This window comes from Gossypium hirsutum, chromosome D02 (genome assembly GCF_007990345.1).
Source record: "Gossypium hirsutum isolate 1008001.06 chromosome D02, Gossypium_hirsutum_v2.1, whole genome shotgun sequence".
Lineage (NCBI taxonomy): Eukaryota > Viridiplantae > Streptophyta > Magnoliopsida > Malvales > Malvaceae > Gossypium > Gossypium hirsutum.
This window is the reverse complement of record NC_053438.1, coordinates 32,013,688-32,026,521: the sequence shown is the minus strand read 5'-3', so window position 1 is coordinate 32,026,521 and position 12,834 is coordinate 32,013,688. Positions and strand designations below refer to the sequence as shown.

General features: G+C 35.7%; 1 non-coding gene across 1 annotated transcript; it reads left to right on the top strand.

The window, feature by feature from the left end:
• The first annotated feature begins 399 nt into the window (after positions 1-399).
• Positions 400-506, top strand: LOC121215100 (small nucleolar RNA R71). The gene has a single exon (XR_005910832.1). It is a non-coding gene; the product is annotated as a small nucleolar RNA R71 (small nucleolar RNA).
• Positions 507-12,834: the final 12,328 nt, after the last annotated feature.

Here is a 12,834-nt window from a genome sequence, read left to right as displayed (position 1 = left end):
TGATCTTTCCAATAGGGATTATAAGTGTTTGAATAAGGGTTTCCACCCTTATTCCCGATGTAGTTGACATCCTCAGTTGGGTTATTAATGTAAAGGAAGAGAGGTTTGTCTCCTCCATATATAGATGATGCACTAGATGAGAAATCTACGCGATTGAGTCTATCCTTAAATTGTCGGTATCTATCATCCTCTTGGACAGCTTTTATCGTAGATGGTTTCTAGCCATATGTATATCATTTGGTTGGCCACTAGCAGGAATTCATCGCCATGTTTTCTATCAACTCATACACATCTTCGTATGTTTTGTTTATTCAGGCTCCTCTTGCGGCTTCATTTGGTCCTGGACGTGCATGCATATCCAATCCATTGTACAACATTTGTAGCCTCAACCACTCGGGTAATCCATGATATGGGCATCTTTGTATTTGCATTTTGAAATGCTCCCAAGCTTTGTGAAAGCTCTTTCCTGCTAATTGTTTGAACGTTGAGATCTCTCTCCTCAGTTAGACTGTCTTGCTAATAGGGAACTTTTGTACAAATTTTCCTACAATTTCATCCTATGTCATGATGGATCCTGGTGCCTGTAAATCTAACCAAGAAAAGGCATTATCAATTAAAGCGAAGGGGAATAGTCGAAGACAAATAGCATCATCGGTGACCCCGTTGTATTTAAATGTATCACGAAGTTGAAGGAACCATTTTAATGTCAACCTAAACACAAATAGAAGTAATTAGTAATTTAAATAAATTATAGTATAACAAAACATAAAAGGAAATAGTTTGGTCTTTAGTAAGGAAGAAAATAAAAAAAACATAAATAAAAGAGACTTGGAAAAGCTAATTGATAAACTTAATCAGATCTAGACATGGGTGATTAGCTTCTTTCGGTAAACATAACTAATTCCTATTTTGGGTTTCTATTCAATCAACTAGTCATTACCCTAGAAGGATCTCTCAATCTTCCAACTAAACTAATGATTCGAAAAGATCTTTCGACCTCAAAGTCTAGACCGGTTGGGGCTTAAGTTATTCACGGGTAGGTCATACCAATTTTGATTTAATTCCCACCTAAATGACTTCCTAGGGTCATCAAGCATAGGGTTTAATCTCTTCCTCTCCCAAGCAACTGATCTGCTAAGAAAACCCTACATAACAATTAATTAATTACACCTCCACTTGTTAATCCCCTATATGAGGATTTGTCCCTCATGAACGTCATAAACAAAAGGAACTTGATAAATAAAATGAACATTAAAAACAATTCAATTAAAAAGTTTAAGAAAAATCCTGAGATGTATTTCAGTGAAGCACGGAATCCATGTAACACCCTAACCCGTATCCATCACCGAAATAGGGTTACAGAGTATTACCAAACTTATAGATTAGACAGACAAAAATTTTCAAAATTTTCATAACATATAGCCAATCATAATCATGTATATTGTCCTTAATACGAGCCCTCGAGGCCTAAATACACCTTAGAAACAACTCAGGACTAAATTGGAAATTAAGAGAATTTTTCAGAAACTTATAGAATTTTCAAAACTGCAGGGGTCACACGGCCATGTGGTCAGGCCGTGTGAGTCACACGGCTAAGAGACACTCCCGTGTCTTAGGCCGTGTGGGCATTCGAAATAGGGACATACGGTTGTGTCCCAACCTATGTCCATGCCCATGTAACTCACTGACTTGTACCACACGGTCAAGCCACACACCTATGTGCTAAGCCGTGTAAGCATACTAACTAGTGCTTTTAAAAGATACAGGGGACACATAGCTGAGACACATGCCCATGTCTCTGCACGTGTGGACAAAAATAGGCTATTTTCCAAGCCACATTTCTCACCCAAAAATGGCATCAATCTACTCCCATAAATGCGCATATATGCTAGATATAATCAAGCATCCCAAAGAAAAAAAAGGAAATTTTAAACATGTACTATAATCACATACAACCAATATGCCTTTAGGCACCTCAAATGACAATTTAAAAACATCTCAACCATGTATCCAAACTTACCTAACTGACCAAATACATATATGCATAATTGTATCAAAACCTATCATGTAGATCATTAATCAAAACATACCATTTATGTACTTAATCTCTAGCATCAATTGGTCATATAAGTCACTTGTAACTTGTGCACTAAAACACCAATACAAACCATTCAAAAACTAGCATCATTATACATATGTGCTTTCCACAACAAGCACTAAATCACTCCAAATTATAATACATATTCATATGCATATTCAACTACCATTTAATTTTCATCCATCAAACATAAATCAATTCGCATGTTACACATACCAAACCACACATCAAACATGATAAGGCCATTTATATATACATAGCAAAATATAAAAAAACACAAGCCAATTCAAATGGCTAAAAACTTAACAAAACATGTAGGCTATCGTTAGCCAAAATAACCTATACATGCCATTATAACCAAAATTAGATAACCAAATACACCAAAAGAGGTGATGGATAGTGTGATATAACTTTAACAAGCTTCCAACCCAAACGAGCTTTTAGACCACTATAAAACACGGAAAATAACACAGAGTAAGCATTTAAGCTTAGTAAGTTAGTATAACATAGAATTTAACTTACCATTTAACCACAATTTACGTAAATAAACCAAAGCATATCTAAACTCAATTTGTCCAAAAGCCTAACACATATTCATCAACCAAGCTAGCCATGTAATTCATATAAAAACTAAGCTAGCCATGTAACATATATCCTATGTATCCATATATCATATATAAACAATTTCCATATAATTCATGTAAATATCTATACTAATTTGTATCGAACTCATATAAACTCGTAACAAAATTGTGCCCATTGAACCATTTAGAATATCATTGGATATGCAGGTAGTACACACGAGGTGTACTGAACTGTAATTTGTCAAATTCCTGTACATGTATACTCATACGAGCTATAAATGGTAAGCTCATAAGAGCTGAATAAATGGAACGCTAATGAGATCTCATTTGTATCCTACAAATTCCTAAGGTTCAAACGGGGCTCGGTAACTGTCGTACAACTTCGGATATGAGATCGATACTCAAATATGATGACAATGCAAATAACATACATCTAATTCAATCAAAGCATATAATTACACAATTTAATTACATAAGCTTTCCTTAACGATTTTATGTAGATACAAAGGCGACTAATGAATTTAACTCAATTCAATATAATTTAATTTAGTCCAATACACATATTGGCAAAATTACCATTTTACCCCTATAATTTTAATTATTTGCAATTTAGTCCTTATCTCATAAAAATGGAAATTTGTACAATTTCATTACAACCCATCATAGCCAAAGTATATACATGCTTATAACAGCCCACATTTTTCACAAATTCACAAATTCACAATTTTACCACATAATTTATCACATTTTTCAATTTAATCTTTAATTGATAATTTCATCAAGAATTCCTTTACAAAAGTAGTTTATCTAACAACAACCATTCATTTTCCACCGTTAAACTTTAAAACCCTAACATGTTCATCAATGGCAAAACTCAAATACTTTAACAATTTCACAAATTAGTCCCCGGGCTAGCTAGATTAAGCTATAATGATCCCGGAAACATAGAAATCATTAAAAACGGGATGAAAATCGTACCTAATTGGACAATGGAAGCTTGGCTGAATGTTGCTCAACAAAAATGGCTTTGTTTCCTCTTCAAAATCAGTTGAAGAAGGAAGAAAAAATGATACTTGGCTTTTATTTTACTTAATTTTGTCTTTATTTACTTAATTACCTATTTAACCTTTTAAAACATTAAAAATCACACTTATACCAAGCCATGTAAATCCACTATCACTATTGTTGGGTCAATTACCATACAAGGACCTCCACATTCCATAGCTATTAGACACCTTTAGCTATTAGAACACAACTTTAGCACTTTACGCGATTTAGTTCTTTCTATCAAATTGAACATATAAACGGTAAATTTTCTTAACGAAATTTTTATACAATAATACTATCATGCTATAGATCATAAGATAATAATAAAATAAATTTTTCAATCTCAGATTTTTGGTCTCAAAACCACTGTTCTAATTTCACTAAAAACGAGTTATTATAACTCTCCCCCCAAAAAGGGATTTTTGTCCCCAAAAATCTTACCAAAAAAGAGGTTCGGATATTGCTTTCTCATAGCTTCCTCGGGTTCCTAGGTGGCTTCCTCTATTCCGTGTCATTACCAGAGAACTTTTACTAAAGCTATGTTTTTATTTCTCAGCTCTTTCACCTCTCGTGCTAGAATTCATATCGGTTCTTCATTGTATGTCATATCAGACTGAATCTCGACATCTGTCAGGGAGATAACATGTGAAGGATCAGATCGATATTGGTGTAACATAAACACGTGAAAGACATTATGAATTCTCTCAAGTTCTGATGGTAAGTTTAATCAATACGCAACTGGTCTGATTCTTTCAGTAATCTCATACGGTCTGATAAATAAGAGAGTCAACTTTCCTTTGCGACAAAACTAAAGAATTTTCTTCCGGGGTGAAACTTTCAAAAAAACTTTGTCGCTGACTTGGAACTCTATATCTTTGTGTTTAAAATCTGTATACAATTTCTAACGATCTAAAGCTGCTTTCAAACTATCTCGGATCACTTTAACTTTTTCCTTAGTCTCGTGAATCAAATCAACCCCGTGTATCTTTTTCTCATTGAGCTCAGTCCAGTATAATAGAGCTCTGCATTTACGACCATATAGAGCCTCATACAGTGCCATCTTTATGCTCGTCTAAAAATTATTATACACGAATTCGACCAACAGTAAATATTTCTCTTAGCTGCCTTCGAACTCCAAAACACAGCAACAAAGCATATCTTCAAGAATCTGAATCACTCTCTCGGACTAGCCATCGATCTAAGGGTGAAATGCAGTGCTAAAATTCAAGCGCATACCCAGAGCTTCCTGTTACTTTCTCCAGAATCGTGATGTTAACCTCGGATCTCTATCCAAAATAATAGATACTTACACCCCATGTACTCTAACAATTTCAGAAACATATAACTTAGCTAATCTGTCAAGTGAGAAATCTGTACGTACCAAAATAAAATGTCCAGATTTCGTCAGACAATCAACAATAACCCAGATAGCATCTTTTTTTCAGAGATAAGGGTAACCCTGATACGAAATCCATAGTATCATCACTGGCTGTAACAATCCTGAAGGTACCAGATGTTCAGCTTTAACTTGCTAACATATCAAACATTTGGATACAAAGTCAAAATCTCACGTTTCATTCCCGGCCACCAGTACATCTGTCTTAAATCAATGTACATTTTATTCTCGGCCACCATGAGTTTCATATAAGATTTTTTGTATAAGTTTTGGATTCTTCGGTACACAAACTCTATCTCTGAATAACAAAAAATCATAGGGCCCTATCAAAAAATTTGAGTCAGATGTCGACTCACACTGTACTTGTTTAGCTCGCAACACATTATCACATTTCTTAGCTTCGCAAATCTGATGTAGAAACATCGGTTTAGCTTTTAACTCAACTAAGATCGCACCATCATCAGATAATGTAAATCATGTATTCATTGCTCGCAAAGCAAACAAAGACTTTCTACTCAGAGTATTCGCAACTACGTTTGCTTTTCTCGGATGATAATCAATAACTAACTCATAATCTTTAATAGTTCATGCCATCTACGGTGTCTCAGATTCAGATCTTTCTATGACATCAAATACTTTAAACTCTTGTGATCGGTAAATATATGACATTTTTCACCGAACAAATGATGTCGCCAAATTTTCAATGCAAACACAATAGCTGCCAACTCTAAATCATGTGTCAGATAATTTTTCTCGTGTGGCTTTAACTGTCTAGAGGCATAAGCTATTACTTTTCCTTCCTGCATCAAAACACAGCATAAAACGTTTAATGACTTATCACTGAAAATCACAAATTCTTTACCTGATTCAGCCTGAACTAGAACTGGTGCTTTGGTCAACAATACTTTCAATTGGTTAAAACTTTGCTGACATTTATCATTCCATTCAAACTTCACATCTTTCTGTAATATTCGCGTCATCGGTATAGTTATCATCGTAAACCCTTTTACAGATCTCCGGTAATAACCAGTTAATCTCAGAAAACTTCTAACTTCAAATACGTTTCTCAGTGGTTTCTAGTCAACAACTGCAGAAATCTTACTCAGATCAACTCTGATGCCTTCAACTGATACTATATGTCCCAGAAAACTGACTCCTCGAAGCCAGAACTCTCATTTGCTAAATTTAATAAACAGTTGTCTATCTCACAGAGTTTACAGAACAATTCTCAAATGCTCGGCATGTTCAATCTCTTCTCAGGAAGATATTAGAATATCATCAATAAATACCACAACAAATCTGTCTAAATACTATCTGAAGATTCTGTTCATCAAATTCATAAATACTGCAGGTGCATTAGTTAAACCAAACGGCATCACAAGAAATTCATAATGTCCATACCTGGTTCTAAATGCAGTTTTCGGCACATCCAAATCTTTCACTTGTAGTTGATAATAGCCAGAATGAAGATCAATCTTCGAGAACACTGTGGCACCTTTCAACTGATCAAATAAATCATCAGTGCGAGGTAGTGGATATTTGTTCTTGATTGTAACTTTGTTGAGTTGATGGTAGTCAATGCATAATCTCATTGATCCGTCCTTTTTCTTAACAAACAGAACCGGTGCACCCCAAGGTGAAAAACTAGGTCGAGCAAAACCCCTATCAATCAACTCTTGCAACTGTGCTATCAACTCTTTTAACTCTGTAGGAGCCATTCTGTATGGTGCTATCGATATCGGTGATGTTCCTGGTACAAGTTCTATAGCAAATTCAACCGTTCTGACCGGTACTAATCCAGGTAACCCCTCTAGAAACGCATAAGAATACTTGCAGACCACTAGCACTGATTCAAGCTTCGACTCAGACACTTTAGTATCCAATACTATGCAAGGTAAGCATTGCAACCTTTTCTTACATATTTATGCGCTAACATAGTTGATATCACAATAGGCAACCCACTCAGATTATATGATTCAACACGAAGCGTCTCACCATTTTGACATTTTAATACGATAAGCTTTCGTCTACAGTTTACAAAAACATCATGTAGAGTTAGCCAATCCATACCTAGAATCACATCAAATTCATCAAATGATAATAACATTAAATCAGCAGAAAAATTGTAACCCCAAGTCACCAATGAATAGTTCTTGCAAACTTTATCAACTAGCACATACTGACCTAGGGGGTTCGATACTATAACCACGAATTCAGTGAACTCAACAGATAAACTCTTACTAGACACTAAACTCGTACAAACATATGAATGGGTCAATCCAGGATCAATCAAACCAGTTACATCAGTATCATAAAGAGAGAAAGTACCAGTAATAAATCTGGTGTAGAAACATCTTCGCGTGGGCGAATAGTATAAGCCCTAGCTTGTGCTTGTGCCTCGAATATCACAGTAGAGTCTTTTGTCATGCCACGGCTACCATTCACATTTTTGGGATTACGAGGTGGTCTACCTCTCGCAGCAGTATTGCTCGGCCTCGAAGTTTGAATATTATCTTTCTCAAATTTCTCAGTGCAATCTCTATGATAGTGGTCAAAGGAACCACATCTGAAACATGCTCCGCTCTTCACTCGACACTCACCATAATGTGGCCGGTTGCAGTGCTTGCACTCGAGTCTGGTGTTTCTAATACTACCTACACTCGCTACAAATGTAGCCTAGATTTTAGGACTGGAGCGTCTGGTATCCCTGTTTCTACTAGAATGCCCGACAGAAGTTGTAGAATGACAGTGATGTTCTTTAGGTTTTTTTAATGCTGGCTGATGCGACTTTCTTGGTAATCTCTTTTTCGAATCTCTAGCTTCAAATTCAGCGTGTCTTTTCTCTTTGCTCAACTGTTCAACTTTATGGGCCCGATCAATTAGTACAACAAACTCTTTCAACTCAAGTGATACGATCTCGGTTTAGTAGTTGAATCCGATTCGTTTAGTTCTCGATCAAAAACGAAGAAGTATGTTTGAATAAATCAATTCAAGAGAAAGTAAAGAGAAATTGGGTTCAAAGAAAGCAAGTCGGTTGAACAAAGTTGGTATGGTTTTGGTTTAGATGAGAAAGAATTGGTTTGGATTTGGTTGAGTCCGGTTTTGGGTTTGTTACGAAATGGTAATGTGATTTGGTTCGAAATGGTAATACGATTTGGTACGAAATGGTTATGGTTCAAAAAGGTCAAGAATGAACCAACACTAAAGAAGAGTGTTAACCTGAAACTTATAAGACCTAAATGAGTTGAAATGGACGATAAGGACCTTGACCCGATACTTAGGAAAGTATGAACCAAAGGTATTTGGGGGTGAATGCCACACTCGGGTTTAAGGAGTGATAAGTTCGAAATAAGACTCGAAAAGACGCCACTAGGAGCTAGATAAGTCTTACGGGTCTCGTACGAAATTTGAGAGAAAATGCCTCACAAATTTGGCAGCAATTCGATAATTAAAAATGTCCAAAAGTCCTTTACAAAGTGAAAATTCAGCTATTTATAATAATCACCTAAGCTAGCCGAATGGTCACTTACATTACTTAAAAATTAAGCAAATAATCACTTAAATGGACTAGCTAGATTCGGCTGAACTTGGAGCTCCAATAGTCACCTTCTAGATGGATAATTGAACTTGGAACTTGAGTGAATAAATGGCAGCAGCTACATTCGGTTGATGTGCTTAAAGGAGCTCATTTAATTGGCAACCATTGCTGAAAAATTACCAGCAATTAAGGAGATGCTGAATAGTCACTTTGAGTGTGAAAAACCAAGTTTTGAAGAGTCCTTGAATATGAACACCTTGAACCGAACAGCCATGATGTATCCAGCAATGTGTAAGCAATAAATTCAGCTGAATGGTCACTTAGGAAACTTCAAACAGTAGCCAACTTCATTTTCCCATTCATGCATGTGCCGTCCCCTTCATGTACCTTCTTTTAATACCTTTCATGCACCAAGGACGTTCATGGGTAATGTACCTGCAGCAACATTCATCAAATAAATCAAATACATGTTTAGACACATTAAATTAACACTAAAAATGCTGCACATTAATTCGACAGCCTTAGGACATAATTAAAACTAGTAACAAAGTTGACACATTAAAAACATGCATAAAAACATATTTATAAGCTGTATAAATTAAGAAAAAATTAATAACATGTAATAATAACTCAATTAACATGCATAATTAAATATGTCCAGATTTAAGACCAATTAAATAACGAAAATTAATTAAGCTGTAAATAACTAATTTAACTAACTCAATTAATTATTTCAACTACTATATTAATGACTAAGTTATATTGAGCTAATTTTGAGCTGGTTCGAGTTCAATGAGCTGAAGTAAAAGTTATTGGGCTGAAATGGAGTTGATTCGAGCTCATTGAGCTTGAAGGAGCTGGAAATGAGCTAAATGAAGCTCCTCAAAATAAAATTGAGTTATGTCCATCTTGCAAAAACGACTAGACTCTCTTGTAGGTTGAAACAATGGTCGTTCCCGGGGGCGGGTCGTATCATCAAGGATCCCGAATAAAAGTTTTATATCCTTGTTTAATCCATCTTCAAACTGCTTACACATTGTAGTCTCAATCGGAATACACTCTCAAGCATATTTGCTCAATTGAACAAATTCTTATTCATATTCAGACACTGTCATACGGCTCTGATTGAGCTCCAGAAATTCTTTACGTTTTTTATCGAGAAACCTCTAATTGATGTATTTCTTTCGAAATTCAACTTGAAAGCAATCCCAAGTGACTCGATCTCTCGGCACCACAGAAATCAACATATTCCACCACTAATAAGCCGAATCTTTTAATAGAGATACCGTACACTTAAGACATTCAGCCTGTGAACAAGACAATTCATCAAGAACTCTGATAGTATTCTCTAGCCAAAACTCAACTCTCTCGGGATCATCCTTAACTATAGATCAAAATTCTTCAGTCCCATACTTACGGATCTTACCAATAGGATGCTGACTAACTAGAATAGGTTTCATACCTTGAGGAATAACGGGAACCGATTGGGGAACAGGAGGGGGTGGAGGTTGTTGAGCAGCTGGGTTTGTCTGTACAAACTCGGTGAACCATTTATTCATCATTTTTTAGAAGGCTTCCTTAGCCTCTCCTCTTCGACCCTCAGATATGGGCCTCGTACCACTCAAAGCTACTCCATAAATGGAGGCTTGAGCGTTACTCTCTACTTCATCAGAATCAGCTCGGTTGGATGTCCTTGCTATATAAAAACAAGTTTTAAAATGGTTAGGAGATATCACACTATCACAAGTTTTAATGGCAAGTATAGCTAGACTCATATACGCTATGCTAGTTCGAGAATTGACTAAACCATAGCTTTGATACCAACAAATGTAACACCCCTAACTTGTATCCATCACCAAAAAAGGGTTACAGAGTATTACCGAACTTACAGATAAGACAGAGTGTAACACCCTAAACCCGGCCTAAGAGTTATGGCCGAATCTGGCGTGTCACATTGAAATGTCTTTCGAAAATTGGACTCGTTGGTAAAAATTTGTTTCTAAGTTTAAAATAAACCCCTTTATTGTTAATTAACAAATCAACTAGTCAAAACGTTTGTCTTGTTATTTGATATTGTCTTAATAGGTTATTCTAAAATCGCAGAAGCTTTTGAAAACTCTAAAGTTTAAATTTCATGTTTTTGAAAACAGTAATTATTTTGAAAATTTGTCTTCTCCTAAACCAACAGTTTAAAACAAGTAAGCAAAAGCCCAATTAAAAATTTATACAAACATAAATAACCTTACTACATAAACAAAACCCAACACAAACTTTAAATTTAAATAAAAGCAAGTGTAGAACAACTGCAGTTGTGTGGCCACCCCCGAGTCCCTCGCAGCACCAAATCACCTATGGCTGAGGATTACTTGTACAGTTAAAAGGAAATGGTGAGTTTACAAAAACTCAGTCTGTAATCCCCTAACAAGCAAACAGTCAATTAAATAGTAGATAAATGCAGTTTGGGCCTGAGCGCGTTACAGTAATAGTCCAATTCAGTGAGAGGCAAAGCCTTTTCCTGAAACAGTAAATGATTGGGCTTGAGCCCATCACAATGCCAGTAACCAGTAGGGCCTTTGCCCAATTTCAATAATAGTATTAGTGGGGCCTTGGCCCATAACTGTAACAGATATCAGTCATACAGTGAATAGTATGTAATATCATTAATCGATGCAGTAACAGTACAAAATCATTAATCAGTGCAGATATGCAGTTAGAAATCCTACCCAATCCAGCCTCTACACACCACTCCCTCCGGCCAAACACACCATGTAGGGATAAAATCGACCCACCTAGCCAGACACACCAAGATTAGCACCGATTGCGGCACTAAACAGTATTGCAGCAAAGCTGCCAGTACAATAAACAGTATATAGCCATCAGTAGGTCCACAGTCGTCTTGGGCGACCCGTGCAACCTTATCAGTATGGTACACTTCCTCCAAATATAACAACCCATCCCCATGCAATATATCGTGACATAATATCATACGTGTACGCAAAATGTCATGCTCAATCGTAGTCATACATATCATAGAGAAAATCAGTCATACATAACATAAAGCCATAACAGTCATTTCATCTCCTAGGGGTATAACACTCATGTTACCCTATGGGGGTATTTCGGTCATTCTACCCTTTAGGGGTAACTCGTAACAGAACTATGCTCGTTGAACCATTTAAAATATCGTTTGATATGTAGGTAATACAAAGTTGGTGTACTGAACTCTAATCTGTCAAATTCCAGTACATGTAGGCTCATACAAGTTGTAAACAGGAAGCTCGTACGAGCTGAGTAACGGTAAGCTCAGAAGAGCTGAATAATAGTAACTCTAATGACATGTCATTTATATCCTAAGAATTCCTAAGGTTCAAATGGGGCTCGGTAATCGTTGTACCTGTTTGGATATGCGATCGGTACTCAAATATGATGATAATGCAAATAATATACATCTAATTCAATCAAAGCATATAATTACACAATTTAATTACATGAACTTACCTCGATGAGTTTACGTAGATACAAAGGCGACTAATCTGATATTTTTTGTTACCTTGATCCAACTCCGTACGAGGTCTAACCGGGTCTATACGAATGAATTTAACTCAATTCAATATAATTCAATTTAGTCCAACACATATTTTTGCAAAATTACTATTTTACCCCTATACTTTTAATTCTTTACAATTTAGTCCTTATCTCATAAAAATGGAAACTTGTACAATTTCATTACAATCCATCATAGCTTAATTATATACATGCTTATAACAACCCACATTTTTCACAAATTCACAATTTTACCACACAATTTATCTCATTTTCAATTTAATCCCTAATTGATAATTTCATCAAGAATTCCTTTACAAAAGTTATTTATCTAACAACAACCATTCATTTTCCACCATTAAACTTCAAAACCCTAACATGTTCATCAATGGAAAAACTCAAATACTTTAACAATTTCACAAATTAGTCCTCGAGCTAGCTGGATTAAGCTACAATGATCCCAGAAACATAGAAATCATTAAAAACGGGATGAAAATCGTACCTAATTAGACAATGGAAGCTTGGCTGAATGTTGCTCAACAAAAATGGCTTTGTTTCCTCTTCACAATCGATTGAAAGAGGAAGAAAAGATAATACTTCGCTTTTATTTTACTTAATTTTGTCTTTA